Raw genomic sequence first — 18,860 nt, 5'->3', positions numbered from 1 at the left:
ATTTTGCCATGCATTATGTGTGTTCATATGATACCAGGGGTCGAAGTGACCCCGTTCTGGGTCCGGATCCAGGACGTGGTCCGCGTGTTGAGTATGGGGGCACTAGACCTCCACTCCATAGATTAACAACAGAGAGATAATGGAAGCCCTCTCTTATCAGCTCTCCAAACAACTATTTTTAAAACAGATGCATTTTTTTCACACCAATATTATATTATTTTTTTCCTGATAAAGAGAGGCTAATTCAAAATAAATATGGTTAACAATTTACAGTATCACTCAGCCAGTGGTCTCACTTTTCTTGGTCATGCAACAATGTAAACACGTACGCACACCACACACAATTCCTTCACCTTATCATGACCACCTGGCAATGATGTGAGATGTGGTATTGGTTTCCATTGCAAGAGTCTCCCCAATGGATATTACCCCCATGGCTGAGGCAGGGGTGTGTATGTGTAGTGGCATCTGCATGTAGGCTAGGAATAGGGCTGGGCGAGATATATCGTATTTGAAGATTTATGGATCCACATACTGGTATGGATTTTTACATGAAGATCTATAACAATATTTTGATATAGTGCTAAGTAAATTAAAAGTGGTACAAATTGGACTACTTCACAGTCAGTTTTGTCCTAGTTTGGTTGAGCAATCAGAATGGAGAAAGACCATTAAAACCATTTAGATTTTTTTGCTGCTCATGCACTAGTACTCTCTAACTTGTATCATTCTGAAACAATGAAATACCATGAAATACCGCTATACCGTCCAAAATGTGAAAACATATTGAGATATGATATTTTGGCCATATCGCGCAGCCTAACATGCTAGGCCTAACATGCTGCCCAGACCGCCTGCGTTGCATATGCAAGCGGTGCAAAATAAATGTACACATACATGTTATTATTCAATCATTTCATCCAAACCGCTTGAACATGCGCGTCAACGGGAGCCTGCGTAGCCAGGCCCTAAAATAGAACTTAGTTCTATTTGACACTTGACGTGCTGCAAGTCCCACCTCTACCATCTACTCATTGGTTTTTACGAGCAGATACACGTGGGGGGATTGAAAGATGAACGAGCTCCACACTCCAGTTGGTGGCGATAATGCATCTTAAAGTTGGTTGCCAACCTCCATATAAAATCAGAAGAAGAAGAATTGAGGAGAGATTAATCATAGACAACTAACTCAAAACGAACTATGACTCATAAATGGGTCAAAATTCTAAAAAGATCCAGCAGAGAAAATGACCATATGCATTTCAGGTAAATTAGCAACCCAATGTTTATCTCCCAGAACAAATTAGCTAGTAACAGCAAGATTGCTAAATGTCCATGAATGTTTCCAATGTGTTTCAAACTCTCCCCAAAAGAATATAGTTGGTTCATCAGGTACATCTGCCCAACAAGACGGGAATCAAAATTATTTAGACATGATGTTACACCAACATTCCATTTTCAACTATTGAGGAATAGATCAAATAGACCGTGGATCCCATTCCTAAGGTAGATGCACCCACAACATTGCACCTCAAGTTTGATCAATAAAGAACATAGAATATTGTATACTTTCATAACTGCCATTGCATAGCTTGTAGCCTGTTTAATGTAAACCCCTAATAAAAACATGTGTTAAATGCATGAAGTATCCTATTGCATGCATTGTCTTTTTTTTTGTGATATGATATTATTTTTAATATTATTATTTTTTATTCCTGGACATTCATCATATTTCCCATGCAAAAACCTAGCCTTTGAGTGACCAAAAAATAATTATGGTTTTACAACAACAACAAAATATGACATGGTTTGTTTACGTCCTGCTTGCAATAGGTCACTCCATGCATTTGGAATTGTAATGCAATAGGTCAGTGCCATACTTCACATTTGGATTTTGTGTCGTTGCCATTTTAGACTAGGCTATCGTCCACAAACTGTCAACAGGGGTCGGTCTCGGAGCCATGTGAAATCATTAGGGAATGGAGAATCTTTAACTATTGAAGCAAGAATGGTACAGCATAATTATGGATTAAAGCGTGTTTAAATAGTGAATTCCAGAGGCGTGACCTTCTTGTTAAAAACTACTGAACTTCTTATGGAAACCGAAACACTCTAACCACCTTCATCTGCATCTTCCATGCAAATAAATACCAAACGCTAACATCGCAGAAACGTGCACCACACACATGTGCCTCATAATCGCTTAGGGCAGATCAGTCAAAACAATGAAAATAACTCGTTTCCTTTATATTTTACGCAAAAAAAGAAAGAAACAGCTTTAATCAATAATACGGAACAATAAAATTGAATTGCACACCCTTACAATACATGTAGCAACACGATGGTTGATGTTGAACAGCGACTCATCAAAACTTTTTGCTAGTCCCAGTCTGCGAGATTCATCCCGCGAAAAGCATTGAGAAAACATCTCAAATTAAATTCATTTTTATAATAGGCAGACAATTGCTAGCATAATTGTATTATATACACACACTCACCTAATACTATGTTGTCAGCTGGAAAAATGCGTGAGTGGTGTCGACTTCTTACGATTTGTTCATCTGACAGAACCAGGACAGACACAACTGGTACGCCTTTTAACTCCACGATGTAGCCTAACCCCCTCAACGGACAATGTAGCCTTAATAAAGAACCCAATCTAATGTTAACATTACCATACTTCAAGCTATGAGTGATCACTACTAACAGCTATTCTTTTTTGATTGAATCCTCTATACGACCAAATTGACACTATCGCTATATTATTTCGTCTGGGATGAAGACATGTACGACAGGGATTCATAGAGGTACAGTGAGTGCTCCTTTTACAGCTCCGGGCTCTCTCAACAGTAAAGTGTGAGAATAAGCGCCCCCGTCCGGAAAATGTTCACGAAATTTCTCCGCGAAATCAAGAGGGTGAGATACATTTGAAATCGTCAGAATTTCTACAGATAAGCCAACCCTTTAACCTAACTCATAAACGTAACCCTAACCCTTATCCTAGCTAATGTTAGCGACCTAGCTAGAATTACTAAACATAAAGAAAGTTTTGCAAATTCGTATCAAATTGTACGTTTAGCAAATTCGTAAATATACTACGAATTGTAATTTTTAACATATCATACGAAATGGGTGATGGACATCTACAAATTAATACATACCATACGAAACGGAACATATCATACTAGATGGAGTGTCTCGGATTTATGTACAGAATAATACGAAATGCTCTGAGTATAGCTGCAGGCCTTACACAAGTTCAGATTTCATTCACAAAATGCCTTATGAACTAACACTCAGACTTGATTCTGTCTGAAATTATACCTTAAGTCTGTAGCTTGACAGCACTAGTACCTATTTCTATCATCCTTCAATAACTGTTTGAATAAATCAGGATGTTCACTGGCATCAAATACAATGTTTTTGGATCACTAGAAAGAAAAGAGATGGATATACTCCCGTGAGGGAAATCATGGGACATCACAACATTACAAACTACTGGAGTCTATGGAGTCAGACTACTAGAAGAGATGAACAACACCTTTTATATTCAAACTACAGAAGGACTTGAAAGAGAAATATACCACTAAATATACCAAATACATTTACATATTCAATTTATTTAACAAAACAAACTATGACAAATAACATAATTACAGCAACACAATGAACACATCACTACACGTCACAGGAACTGAATGGCTAATGAGAGTGGATTATGGTTGTACACTCTTAGGAAAAAAGGTGCTAAGTCGAATTTATAGTCTACTTCTGCTTGTCCACATAGGGGAACCACATTTGGTGCTAGGTAGAAACCTTTGCAGATGGTTCTACCTACAATATACAACGATAAGATCAGTAAATCACTGTGTTTGTGTGTGTGTCAAATCAAATTGTATTGGTCACATACACGTGTTTAGCAGATGTTATTGCAGGTGTAGCGAAATTCTTGTGTTTCTAGCTCCGACAGTGCATATCTAACAAGTGATTATCTAACAATTTCACACCATGTACCCAATATACACAAATCTAAGTAAAGGACTGTAATTAAGAATATATAAATATATGGATGTGCAATGTCAGAGTAGTATAGACTAAGATACAGTAGAATAGTATAGAATACAGTATATAGATATGAGATGAGTAATGCAAGATATGTAAACATTATCAAAGTGACTAATGTTCCATTTATTAAAGTGGCCAGTGATTTCAAGTCTATGTATATAGGCAGCAGCCTCTATGTGCTAGTGATGGCTATTTAACAGTCTGATGGCCTTGAGATAGAAGCTGTTTTTCAGTCTCTCTGTCCCAGATTTGATGGACCTGTACTGACCTCGTCTTCTGGATGATAGAGAGGTGAACAGGCAGTGGCTCGAATGGTTGTTGTCCTTGACAATCTTTTTGGCCTTCCTGTGACATCGGGTGCTGTAGGTGTCCTGGAGGGCAGGTAGTTGCATTGGGCAGACCACACCACCCTCGGGAGAGCCCTGCGGTGCAGTTGCCATACCAAGCAGTGATACAGCCCGATAGGATGCTCTCAATTGTGGGGGCGGGGTTAGGATGCTCTCAAAGGGCGGGGTTCAGACCCAGGGCCTCGAGCTTAATGATGAGCTTGGAGGGTACTATGGTTTTGAATGCTGAGCTATAGTCAATGAACAGCATTCTTACATAGGAATTCCACTTATTAAACCTTTAAAAGACCATCGTTGTTCGCTTTATCCTTGGATCCCATAGAAGTTTGCTGACGCCACAACAGTAGTAGGCCTGGTCACCGACAATGACGAGACAGCCTATAGGGAGGAGGTCAGAGACCTGGCCGGGTGGTGCCAGATTAACAACCTATCCCTCAACGTAACCAAGACTAAGGAGATGATTGTGGACTACAGGAAAAGGAGCACCGAGCACGTCCCCATTCTCATCGACAGGGCTGTACTGGAGCAGGTTGAGAGCTTCAAATTCCTTGGTCATCAACAAACTAGATTGGTCCAAACACACCAAGACAGTCGTGAAGAGGGCACGACAAAGCCTATTCCCCCTCAGGAAACTAAAATGATTTGGCATGGGTCCTGAGATCCTCAAAAGGTTCTACAGCTGCAACATCGAGAGCATCCTGACCGGTTGCATCACTGCTTGGTATGGCAATTTCTCGGCCTCCGACCGCAAGGCACTTCAGACGGTAGTGCGTATGGCCCAGTACATCACTGGGGCAAAGCTGCCTGCCATCCACGACCTCTACACCAGGCGGTGTCAGAGGAAGGCCCTGAAAATTTTCAAAGACCCCAGCCACCCAGTCATAGACTGTTCTCTCTACTACCTCATGGCAAGCGGTACCGGAGTGCCAAGTATAGGACATAAAGGCTTTTCAACAGTTTTGACCCCCAAGCCATAAGACTCCTGAACAGGTAAACAAAAGGTTACCCAGACTATTTGCTACTCCCAGACTATTTGCTACATTGCTACTCTCTGTTTATCTTATATGCATGGTCAGTTTAACTATACATTCATGTACATACTACCTAAATTGGCCCGACCAACCAGTGCTCCTGGACATTGGCTATCTGCAATGTGTCCGACCACCCTCCAACCCCTCTTTTTACGCTTCTGCTACTCTCTGTTCATCATACATGCATAGTCACTTTAACGATACCTACATGTACATACTACCTCAATAAGCCTGACTAACAGATGTCTGTATAAAGCCTTGCTACTCTTTTTTTCAAATGTCTTTTTACTGTTGTTTTATTTCTTTACTTACCTACACACACACACACACACACACACATATACCTTTTTCCCCTCGCACCATTGGTTAGAGCTTGTAAGTAAGCATTTCACTGTAAGGTCTACACCTGTTGTATTTGGAGCACGTGACTGTTTCTTATCCATGGAATTAGTCCACTGCACCACCAGGATAGAGTTAGCATGTCATCTTTTAAAACTCATACAAAGCTTTTCATTTTAGTTGTTTTAAATGGACCCCATTTCAAATGAGTGCTTGTATGGACCCCATATAAGCACTCATTAAGATCAGATGCGGCCAATTAGTGGGTGTGGCCAACACTCCTGAACACACTTAACAACATTTTTATAACATTCTTAGAATGTTTTTTAACATTACTCATGTTTTCTTGTGTTTTCTTATGGAAAGTTTTCATAATGTTCTGAGAACATGACTTTAAATAGAACCACGAACAAACCTGCAGAAAACGTTATTCTGAAGTACTGAAATTCCCAAAGAAGAATGTTGCTTGTTAACGTTCGCTGAACATTCTGAGAACATGATTTTAAATAGAACCACGAGGAAAGGCTGTATGAAACATTATGCTGAAGTATTGAAATTCCCCCAGAAGAACTTTGTTTCTTAACGTTCTCGGAACAATTTGAGAACATTACTTTAAATAGAACAATGAGGAAACCTGGTCGAAACGTTATGCTGATGTATTTCAATTCCCACGGGAGAACGTTGTTTCTTAACGTTCTCTGAACTATTTGAGAACATTCCCAATGTCAAACCAGTTGGATAACATTCCTAAAACATTACCAACATTTTAATTAAATGTAACAATGTTAAACTTTTAGGAAATGTTCTGTTAAAGTAATGAAAAACCAAGAAAATAACGTTATTTTGTCAAGTTCCTGAAATGTGCTGAGAATGTTAAAAAGCCAAGCAACTTTGCTGCACCTTCCCCCCCCCCCCCCCCCCCCAGAACGTTGTGGGATTGTTTTATGCAAAATAACCTTAGGACAACCACATTCTAAGAAACATATGGTTCTCGGAACATTATGTGCTAGCTGGGATAGTTACACTGTGAAAACTACAAACTATACTGCAGCCCTTTTTGGAACACTATCTTTCTTTCTCTCTCTTCCAAATTAAATAAAATGCAAATCTCATATATCAATGCATGCATCAACTTTTTCCCTATTAATTTGACAATCTAGGCATTTGCTTGCTGGTGTGGAATTTGCCATGCTGCATTTTGCATGCATGCCTCGGCCTGCATAACTATGGCTGGTAGAAAATGCCTGTAATATCCAAAGTGCTCAGCAGCCGAGGGCAGCAGCCCGGTTTTTCTGGCCATGTGCCATTTCTATGTTTGCCTCCAGATTGCTCTGCTGATATCAATTGTACTGCAGAAGGATAGATCTATAGGGCTCAGAAGTTACGGCTTCCCCTGTTTGTCTTTCTTCTGTGCTGTGCATAAAACGCTGTGCAGGTGAGAGGGATGGATCCGATGTAGCAAAAATATGGAGGGATGAGTGTAAAAGGGGAAGGACTCCCCGACCCCAGTGCGTGCATCTGTTAATGTGTTTTAGAGAAATGCATCTCTCTGTTTGCAATTCAAACTGGGAGTAGTCACTGAATTGTTCTGTGAGGTCAGAGATTGGGGCTACACGTGACAGTATTGCTTTGAGTTCAAGACAGTGTGATATTTGGCAAAGAAAATCCATTACCCTTATATAGGGTTGCAAAGATCTGGCAACTGTCCCAAAATAACCTGGTTTTCCAGAAAACCTGGTTGGAAGACTCCCTGAATGGAGGGAATAAGCAGCAAATCAGGAACCCTCCTACCAGGACTTCTGGAAAACCTGGGACTGTGGGACAATTAACGGATTTTTGCAATCCTACACTGGTATGATCCATCACAATATATTTAATGGGTCGTTTAAACCAACACGTTTTTTTCCTCTAAACACTTGGGGTATAAGGTGTGTGGAACAACCCTCTTTTCAGTTGTGTTATTTAAAAGCACAGTATACCAGAGCTTTGACTGGATGGAGGGACATTAAATCCATGTAAAAAAAGAAATTTAAAAAAGAAGGGTGGTGGGGTAAAAAATAAAAGAAAGAAAATATTATTTTGATGTTTTTTCCCTTTTCGTTCACCTCTGAATGATGGGGGGGGGTAAATTAAATGTGACATGAGAGCAATACAGCTGACCCATATGGCCTGGGTCCACCTCGCTCTTGTACTGAAGTGCAAGTCTGGCTGTTTTTCTGTACTGTCCTCTGGGCCCTGCTACAATCCTTTTATTGGATTTTTGGCCAACAATTTTAGATGGTACTTAACATGACTGTGAAAAACTGCATCATGTTCCACAACACGACAACGGATAGTGCAAAATGAGTGTTGTTGACCTTGCTGAATAGGGTCAATAGCCTACAGTGGGCGATGAAAGAAGAGTAATTGCACACAACTAAATATAGCATTATGGCTGAACAAGACATGAAAAAAATACTTTTAACCAGGCTTTGTCAGAACAAGTTACTTAACGTGAAATGCTTACTTATAAGCCCTTAACCAACAATGCAGTTCAAGAAAGAGAAAATATTTACGAAATAAACGAAAGTAAAAATTATAAATGATATAAAGTAACACAATAAAATAGCAATAACGAGGCAATATACAGGGGGTACCGATACCGAGTCAATGTGCGGGGGTACAGGTCAGTCTAAGTCATTCGTACATGTAGGTAGGGTAAAGTGACTATGCATAGATAATAAACAGCAAGTAGCAGCAGTGTAAAAACAAATGGGGGGTCAATGTAAATAGACCGGGTGGCCATTAGATGAATTGTTCAGCATTCTTATGGCTTGGGGGTAGAAGCTTTTTAGGAACCTTTTGGTCCTAGATTTGGCGCTCCGGTACCCCTTGCCGTGCGGCAGCAGATAGAACACTCTATGACTTGGGTGACTGGAGTCTGACCATTGTTAGACCTTTCCTCTGACAACGCCTAGTATATACTGTGGGGAGAACAAGTATTTGATACACTGTCGATTTTACAGGTTTTCCTACTTACAAAGCATGTAGAGGTCTGTCATTTTTATCATAGGTACACTTCAACTGTGAGAGACGGAATCTAAAATCAAATCCAGAAAATCACAGAACATCACTTTACTTAAAATTATTTTAAAGTAATTCATTTGCATTTTATTGCATGACCTAAGTATTTGATCACCTCCCAACCAGTAAGAATTCCAGCTCTCACAGACCTGTTAGTTTTTCTTTAAGAATCCCTCCTGTTCTCCACTCATTACCTGTATTAACTGCACCTGTTTGAACTCGTTACCTGTATAAAAGACAACTGTCCACACACTCAATCAAACAGAATTCAACCTCTCCACAATGGCCAAGACCAGAGAGCTGTGTAAGGACATCAGGGTTAAAATTGTAGACCTGCACAAGGCTGGGATGGGCTACAGGACAATAGGCAAGCAGCTTGGTGAGAAGGCAACAACTGTTGGCGGAATTATTAGAAAATGGAAGAAGTTCAAGATGACGGTCAATCACCCTCAGTCTGGGGCTCCATGCAAGATCTCACCTCGTGGGGCATCAATGATCATGAGGAAGGTGAGGGATCAGCCCAGAACTACACGGCAGGACCTGGTCAATGACCTGAAGAGAGCTGGGACCACAGTCTCAAAGAAAACCATTAGTAACACACTACGCCGTCATGGATTAAAATCCTGCAGCGCACGCAAGGTCCCTCTGCTCAAGCCAGCGCATGTTCAGGCCCGTCTGAAGTTTGCCAATGACCATCTGGATGATCCAGAGGAGGAATGGGAGAAGGTCATTTAGTCTGATGAGACAAAAATAGAGCTTTTTTGGTCTAAACTCCACTCACCGTGTTTGGAGGAAGAAGAAGGATGAGTACAACCCCAAGAACACCATCCCAACTGTGAAGCATGGAGGTGGAAACATCATCCTTTGGGGATGCTTTTCTGCAAAGGGCACAGGACGACTGCACCGTATTGAGGGAAGGATGGATGGGGCCATGTATCGCGAGATCTTGGCCAACAACCTCCTTCCCTCAGTAAGAGCATTGAAGATGGGTCGTGGCTGGGTCTTCCAGCATGACAACGACCCGAAACACACAGCCAGGGCAACTAAGGAGTGGCTCCGTAAGAAGCATCTCAAGGTCCTGGAGTGGCCTAGCCAGTCTCCAGACCTGAACCCAATAGAAAATATTTGGAGGGAGCTGAAAATCCGTATTGCCCAGCGACAGCCCCAAAACCTGAAGGATCTGGAGAAGGTCTGTATGGAGGAGTGGGCCAAAATCCCTGTTGCAGTGTGTGCAAACCTGGTCAAGAACTACAGGAAACGTATGATCTCTGTAATTGTAAACAAAGGTTTCTGTACCAAATATTAAGTTCTGCTTTTCTGATGTATCAAATACTTATGTCATGCAATAAAATGCAAATTATTTACTGAAAAATCATACAATGTGATTTCCTGGATTTTTGTTTTAGATTCCATCTCTCACAGTTGAAGAGTAACTATGATAAAAATTACAGACCTCTACATGCTTTGTAAGTAGGAAAACCTGCAAAATCGGCAGTGTATCAAATACTTGTACTCCCCACTGTAGGTCCTGGATGGCAGGAAGCTAGTTTAGTGATGTACTGGGATGTACGCACTACCCTCTGTAGTGCCTTACGGTCAGATGCCGAGCAGTTGCCATACTAGGTGGTGATGCAAACGGTCAGGATGCTCTCGATGGCGCAGCTGTAGAACATTTTGAGGATCTGGGTCTCATGCCAAATCTTTTCAGTCTTCTGAGGGGGAAAAGGTGTTGTCGTGCCCTCTTCACGACGGTCTTGGTGTGTTTGGGCCATGATAGTTTGTTGGTGATGTGGACACCAAAGAACTTGAAACTCTCGACCCACTCCACTACAGCCCCGTCAATGTTAATGGGGGCCAGTTCGGCCCGCTTTTTTCCTGTAGTCCACGTTCAGCTCCTTTGTCTTGCTCACATTGAGAGAGAGGTTGTTGTCCTGTCACCACACTGCCAGGTCTCTGACCTCCTCCTTATAGTCTCATCGCTGTCGGAAATCACCACTGTAGTGTCGTCAGCAAACTTAATGATGGTGTTGGGGTCGTGTTTGGTCACGCAGTCGTGGGTGAACAGGGAGTACAGGAGGGGACTAAGCACGCACCCCTGAGGGGCCCCAGTTTTGAGGATCAGCGTGGCAGATGTGTTGTTGCATAGGCCTACTTCATGCGATGATGAACCACAACCCTTTCTCTGTGGCAATGTATCACTACAATGTCTGTAGCTGATCAGATCTGAGGATTACTGTAAATAAAAGAGAAAAATCTACAATACTTAGAACATTTTATACAATGTTAATTCCTCAATCAGTGTTATTGTGGTCAGTTGAAGAAAATTGCATGTCCTAAAGCTTGAGCATTGAGGTGCTGTTGCTATTGCTGTCCTTTTAGAGCAGACAGGGACTGTTGATCATATAGCCTGTGATTTCTCTGGGTACACATACTGTATCTAAATAGGGCTTGGACACCGGAGATTCAGAAAAACATTTACTAAGCATCACCATGGCTCTTAGTGTCACCTTTAGACCACATTAATGCAGATGTGGAGATTTTGAACCAATCAGCATTTCTTTACCATCACATGATCTAATGGATCACATTCACAGCCTGGAGGTTGGGAATGCCTAGGATTCATAGATGCTGTCAATCTTTCCTGCGTCTTCTCTCAGTGATATGTCTGTGCTAATAATTACATTTGATTGATGTCCCACAGCATTGCATGATGGCTAACAAAATTATAGAATAATACTTTGTGGTGAATACACATGTCAAATGGGATATTTTCTGCCACTATCTTCTCCTACTGAATTGGTATGTACAGTTGAAGTTTACATACACCAAATACACCAAATACATTTAAACGTTTTTCACAATTCCTGACATTTAATGGTAGTAAAGATTCCCTGTCTTAGGTCAGTTAGGATCACCACTTTATTTTAAGAATGTGAATTGTCCGAATAATAGTAAAGATAATTATTTATTTCAGCCTTTATTTTTATCATCACATTCCCATTGGGTCAGAAGTTTACATACACTCAATTAGTATTTGGTAGCATTGCCTTTAAATTGTTTTGACTTGGGTCAAACGTTTTGGGTAGCCTTCCACAAGCTTCCCACAGTAAGTTGGGTGAATTTTGGCCCATTCCTCCTGACAGAGCAGGTGTAACTGAGGCAGGTTTGTAGGCCTTGCTCGTACACACATTTTCAGTTCTGCCCATACATTTTCTATAGGATTGAAGTCAGGGCTTTGTGATGGCCACTCCAATGCCTTGACTTTGTTGTCCTTAAGCCATTTTGCCACAACTTTGGAAGTATGCTTGGGGTCATTGTCCATATGGAAGACCCATTTGCAACAAAGTTTTAACTTCCTGACTGATGTCTTGCGATGTTGCTTCAATATATCCACATCATTTTCATACTTCATGATGCCATCAATTATATCAATTATATGAAGTGCACCAGTCCCTCCTGCAGCAAAGCACCCCCACAACATGATGCTGCCACCCCTGTGCTTCATGGTTGGGATGATGTTCTGCAGCTTGCAAGCCTCCCCCCAAACATAACAATGGTATATATGGCCAAACAGTTCTATTTTTGTTTCATCAGACAAGAGGACATATCTCCAAAAAGTACGATCTTTGTCCCCATGTGCAGTTGCAAAACGTAGTCTGGCTTTTTTATGGACGTTTTTGGAGCAGTGGCTTCTTGCTGAGTGGCCTTTCAGGTTATGTTGACATAGGACTCGTTTTACTGTGGATATAGATACTTTTGTACCTGTTTCCTCCAGCATCTTCACAAGGTCCTTTGCTGTTGTTCTGGGATTCATTCGCACTTTCGCACCAAAGTACGTTAATTTCTAGGAGACAGAATGCGTCTCCTTCCTGAGCGGTATAACGGCTGCGTGGTCCCATGGTGTTTATACTTGCGTACTATTGTTTGTCCAGATGAACGTGGTACCTTCACGCATTTGGAAATTGCTCCCAAGGATGAACCAGACTTGTGGAGGTCTACAATGTTTTTTCTGAGGTCTTGGCTGATTTATTTTCATTTTCCCATGATGTCAGGAAAGAGACACTGAGTTTGAAGGTAGGCCTTGAAATACATCCACAGGTACACCTCCAATTGGCTTAAATTATGTCAGTTAGCATATCAGAAACTTCTAAAGCCATGCCATAATTTTCTGGAATTGTCCAAGCTGTTTAAAGGCACAGTCAACTTAGTGTATGTAAACTTCAGATCCACTGGAATTGTAACACAGTGAATTATAAGTGAAATAATCTGTCTGTAAACAATTGTTAGAAAAATGACTTTGTCATGCACAAAGTAGATGTCCCAACCGACTTGCCAAAACTATAGTTTGTTAACAAGAAATTTGTGGAGTGGATGAAAAATGAGTTTTAATGACTCCAACCTAAGTGTATGTAAACCTCCAACTTCAACTGTACCACAAAGGCTATGTTTAATTTAGTTCATTTAATTCAAATTCAAAAATGTATCCTCCTATTCTTCACTTAATGTCCCCTATAATGCATTTAGTAAGGGTTCACACCGAGTGATTAGCCGTTCACCACCACTGTCAGCAGCTTGCTCTCTATTGAATTATGATGGCAGGAGCTGAGAGCGCCGCATGCTTCACTCACACGTGCACTCACACTCCACACACACATGCATGTATGCACAACCTAATGGCATTCATGCTTTCATTGGGAAGGACAGGAGTGTGTGTGTGTGTGTGTGTGTGTGTGTGTGTGTGTGTGTGTGTGTGTGTGTGTGTGTGTGTGTGTGTGTGTGTGTGTGTGTGTGTGTGTGTGTGTGTGTGTGTGTGTGTGTGTGTGTGTGTGTGTGTGTGTGTGTGTGTGTGTGTGTGTGTGTGTGTGTGTGTGTGTGTGTGTGTGTGTGTGTGTTTGCGTGTTTGTTTGGAAATGACAATAATCAAAGCATAAAAAGTCGTATACTGGGTTTTGCATACTTAGAACTGACGTAAGTCATAAAGAAGTGAACCCTATACACAAGTCCACTTCATCTCATGGGACCGAGAAGATGTGAGAACACATGTCTATATCTGATGAAGACTAATAGCCTCACATCGGGTCTGACAATGGGTTTCACCCGCCATTTGCGCAATGCATCTTGACTCCTTACCCAGTCAGACGCATAAAGAAAACCCACATGGGACGGATGGAGGGATGGACTGAGTTGGGAAAATCGAAGTGAATTGGTGTAGCTTCTGTTTGGATGTGGAGGATCTACAGAGAAGCAGCGTTAGAGCCCCAGTCAGTGGCAAAACAAGACAATTAAAACAGACGCCCACTCTAATCACTGAATGCATCATGCAAATGTTCATTTATAAGAGTCTGTTTGTGTTTTAATGTTGGCTGTTATCACAGAATATAAATCAAGGACTTAACACTGATGAAAAGAGGGAAGGTGGGGGTGGAAAGTGAGTACTGGAAGGAACCCAGGGAGGAAGAGAGAAAGAAAAAGATGGAGCATTTAAAAGAAGGAGAAAATCCCCCAAGCTAAAACAACATGGTGCAAGACTGAAACATTGTGAAAACAAAATAGAATTGCATTTACTTTCCTATCACTTTTACTTTGTTATTACTACATGGCTAACTTTTTGACATAATCAAGTTTCAAGATGTACTTGTCATATGTACGGGATACACATGGTATACACCATTCAACGTCAAATGAGAGAAAGGGATTAATGAAGGGGTGGTGACTGAGGGGTTCTCTTTATTGTCATTAAAAAAATGTATTTTATATTTAGTGTATTTAGATCTGTAAAATAAAATGTAGATGCTACATTTATAAAGAGAACTTGGCTCCTATTAAATAAAAACTGGACATTGTGCACTGCAAATTTGTAAGGTAAATGTGACTTTTTGCACATTGGATTCGATAAAATCAATGAAACCATGTTTGTAGTCTGTGTGAGATAAATAGCCAGGCAATAACAAACAGCATATTCAAACATCCTCTCTCCTAGAGCAAGAGTGATTCATTATGGAAGCCACCCGGGGAGGAAAAAAATAATTGAAAGATAGAACATTTAAAAGAAGGGAAAAAATCCACAAGCTAAAACTTCGGGTGCAGGAGTGAAAGATTGGGAAAACAAATGAGAGAAAGGGATGAATGAAGGGTTGATGACTTTTACCTGTTTATGTTTTCCACATATGTTGGATTTAGATCTGTAAAATAAGCTGCATAGATGCAATATGTATAAAAGTGACTTGAGTCATGTTATATAAGAAAAAACTGGAGAATGTGCACAAGCACATTTAATAATCATTAAAAAACAACAACTGTAGACTGTATTTCCCATGCTCAATGCGCATATTTGTGAGGTAAATATGTTTTTTTGCACTTTGGATTCAATGAAATCAATGAAACCATGTTTGCTGTCTGTGCGGGATAAATAGTCACGCGACAACAAACAGCATATTCAAACATGCTCTCTCCCAGGGTAAGAGTGATTTATTCTGCTTGTCAGTTCGCAGTTTTGATTGAAAAGGGAACCTTACCCAAGACGCTCAGAAAAAGTGCCTTCGGGAAGTGTGTGTGTGCGTTTCAATGTGCATTGTATGAGTGGTAGACAAGGTAAAAGAGACTCTTTTTTTAAAAAGCAGCTCATGCCAAAATCAACCATAAGCTTTGAATTTAGGGTTTTGCCAATTTTGAGGTTTAAACCACCAATGTTTGACTTGTAACTGTTCAAAATTATTATTTTTTTAACAAACTTTAATCAAACCATTATTGTCATCACCACAGTATCTACATTATATACTGAGAAAACATACTCATACAGAAATCTAGCTAGACTAGGCAAGGGGTCAAATATGACTATTGAGACTATACAGGAGACACTTCTCTGTCCAATACATTTGAGGTAAGCATGAGGTAATTGCAATTGAGGTAAGCCTGGTCTGATCTTATTTACTCAAAGAAGAGAGACAAAGAGACGAGCTAAGAGCAGCTTGTCGCTTATGCCGTGTACTGAACATTTCAATATTTTGCAATCATGGCAATGACATCTTTCTGTCTTTCTCTGCTCTCCCTCATTGACCTTTGCTCTTTCGCTGTCCTTGCTCCCTCCCTTTCGTGTGCACCCTTTATTTGTCTATATTTTACTAATCACCCTCTCCAGGAGCTGACCTTGAAACCTATGGTTGTGTTTGGTTAAGCTGTGCAACACTGTTCACATTGTGTCACCTCCTAATACAGCACAAATATATCCCACCAGGGGATTCCAGCCTACCATGGGACTCCAAGTTTCTCCAATAGCACATGGTTGCATTGAACTGTAATGTTTTTGATAACAGTTGTGTAATTACATCAGGTTCTGTATACATGTAACAGCTGACTATTGACTGCATGAAGAAGTCAATTGGTTTGTGCGTAGTGTTCTGTTCACTGTTCACACTGACGCACACACACACACACTTATCCAGCATTGTTGCTGATGGCTGTGAGGCTCTTCACACCAGTCTTTATTAAATGGTTCTCTGGGATGCCACACAAACCAAGCCCGGAAAGAGAGAAAGACAATCAATCACTTAATCACTCACACACACAAATACTCTCTTTCTCTTTTCTCTTCTCTCTTCTTCCACAAGACGTCACATATCCTGGAGGGAAGGAAACCAGAAGCAGCCGTCGATCTGGAACCCATCCCCCTTCCAGAACATGACCCTTGAACCAGCCCCACCCTCCAAGTGTATAGATTTAGCTCCAGCTCTAGTTCCAGTCTCAGTCCCTGCCTTGGGTCCAACCTCCAGTCCCTAAACCCCTATTCCATACAAATCCAAGCCATCTCCATTTCCCTCTGTGGGTAGAGGCAAAAAAGACTTCCCTGCCCCTACTGGGTTCCAGCAGACCGCCAGACAGTAATAACTAATTATGTTAATATTCCCTGCATAATGGGGGGGTTCCCAAACTACTTGGAACACCCACACAGGTGTATGCACACACACACACACACACACACACACACACACACACACACACACACACACACACACACACACACACACACACACACACACACACACACACACACACACACACACACACACACACACACACACACACACACACACACACACACACACACACACACTTTCAAATTAGGGATCTCTCATGAGTTTGTAAATGTGTAAAATCAACCTCCTACAGAGGTTGTCAATATATAATTTAATATTACTGAAACTGAAGAAAAGGCAGAAGGGGCAATTAAGTTTCATTTTCAATATTATTCAATATTACATTTACACCCCTAAAACATCCAGCTGACTGTGTCCGTGTGTGTTTAAGTGACTAGGTAGAGGGAGAAGCAGGGAGATACAGTTGAAGTCGGGAAGTTTACATACACTTAGGTTGGAGTCATTAAAACTCGTTTTTCAACCACTCCCCAAATGTCTTGTTAACAAGTTTTGGTAAGTCAGTTAGGACATCTACTTTGTGCATGACACAAGTCATTTTTCCAACAATTGTTTACAGACAGATTATTTCACTTATAATTCACTGTATCACAATTCCAGTGGGTCAGAAGTTTACATACACCAAGTTGACTGTGCCTTTAAACAGGCTGGAAAATTCCAAAAAATTAAGTCATGGCTTTAGAAGCTTCTGATAGGCTAACTGACATAATCTGAGTCAATTGGAGGTGTACCTGTGGATGTATTTCAAGGTCTACCTTCAAACTCAGTGCCTCTTTGCTTAACATCATGGACAAATAAATCAGCCAAGACCTTAGAAAAAAATTGTAGACCTCCACAAGTCTGGTTCATCCTTGGGAGCAATTTTCAAATGCCTGAAGGTACCACGTTCATCTGTACAAACAATAGTACGCAAATATAAACACCATGGGACCACACAGCCGTCATACCGCTCAGGGAGGAGACATGTTCTGTCTCCTAGAGATAAACGTACTTTGGTGCGAAAAGTGCAAATCAATCCCAGAACAACAGCAAAGGACCTTGTGAAGATGCTGGAAGAAACAGGTACAAACATATCTATATCCACAGTAAAATGAGTCCTATGTCGACATAACCTGAAAGGCCGCTAAGCAAGGAAGAAGCCACTGCTCCAAAACCGGCATAAAAAAGGCAGACTACGGTCAGACCCGATGTGAGGCTATTAGTCTTCATCAGATATAGACATGTGTTCTCACATCTTCTCGGTCCCATGAGATGAAGTGGACTTGTGTATAGGGTTCACTTCTTTATGACTTACGTCAGTTCTAAGTATGCAAAACCCGGTATACGACTTTTTATGCTTTGATTATTGTCATTTCCAAACAAACACGCAAACACACACACACACACACACACACACACACACACACACACACACACACACACACACACACACACACACACACACACACACACACACACACACACACACACACACACACACACACACACACACACACACACACACACACACACACACACACACACACACACACACACACACACACACACACACACACACACTCCTGTCCTTCCCAATGAAAGCATGAATGCCATTAGGTTGTGCATACATGCATGTGTGTGTGGAGTGTGAGTGCACGTGTGAGTGAAGCATGCGGCGCTCTCAGCTCCTGCCATCATAATTCAATAGAGAGCAAGCTGCTGACAGTGGTGGTGAACGGCTAATCACTCGGTGTGAACCCTTACTAAATGCATTATAGGGGACATTAGGTGAAGAATAGGAGGATACATTTTTGAATCATACTTTTTGGAGATATGTCCTCTTGTCTGATGAAACAAAAATAGAACTGTTTGGCCATATATACCATTGTTATGTTTGGGGGGAGGCTTGCAAGCCGAAGAACATTATCCCAACCATGAAGCACGGGGGTGGCAGCATCATGTTGTGGGGGTGCGTTGCTGCATGAGGGACTGGTGCACTTCACAAAATAGATGGCATCATGAGGTATGGAAATTATGTGGATATATCTAAGCAACATTTCAAGACATCAGTCAGGAAGTTAAAGCTTGGTCGCAAATGGGTCTTC

The 18,860-nt window shown here is 41.1% G+C and overlaps 1 protein-coding gene across 1 annotated transcript in view; it reads right to left on the bottom strand.

The window, feature by feature from the left end:
• The window catches only part of ghra (growth hormone receptor a), a 108,900-nt gene extending 106,091 nt beyond the window's left edge, over positions 1 to 2,809 (bottom strand). The window contains 1 exon segment of the mRNA XM_046346803.1: positions 2,499 to 2,809. The gene's annotated coding sequence lies outside the window, so the exon portion shown is untranslated.
• Positions 2,810 to 18,860: the final 16,051 nt, after the last annotated feature.

Source organism: Oncorhynchus gorbuscha, linkage group LG04 (assembly GCF_021184085.1).
Source record: "Oncorhynchus gorbuscha isolate QuinsamMale2020 ecotype Even-year linkage group LG04, OgorEven_v1.0, whole genome shotgun sequence".
Lineage (NCBI taxonomy): Eukaryota > Metazoa > Chordata > Actinopteri > Salmoniformes > Salmonidae > Oncorhynchus > Oncorhynchus gorbuscha.
This window is presented reverse-complemented; position numbering and strand designations above follow the sequence as displayed.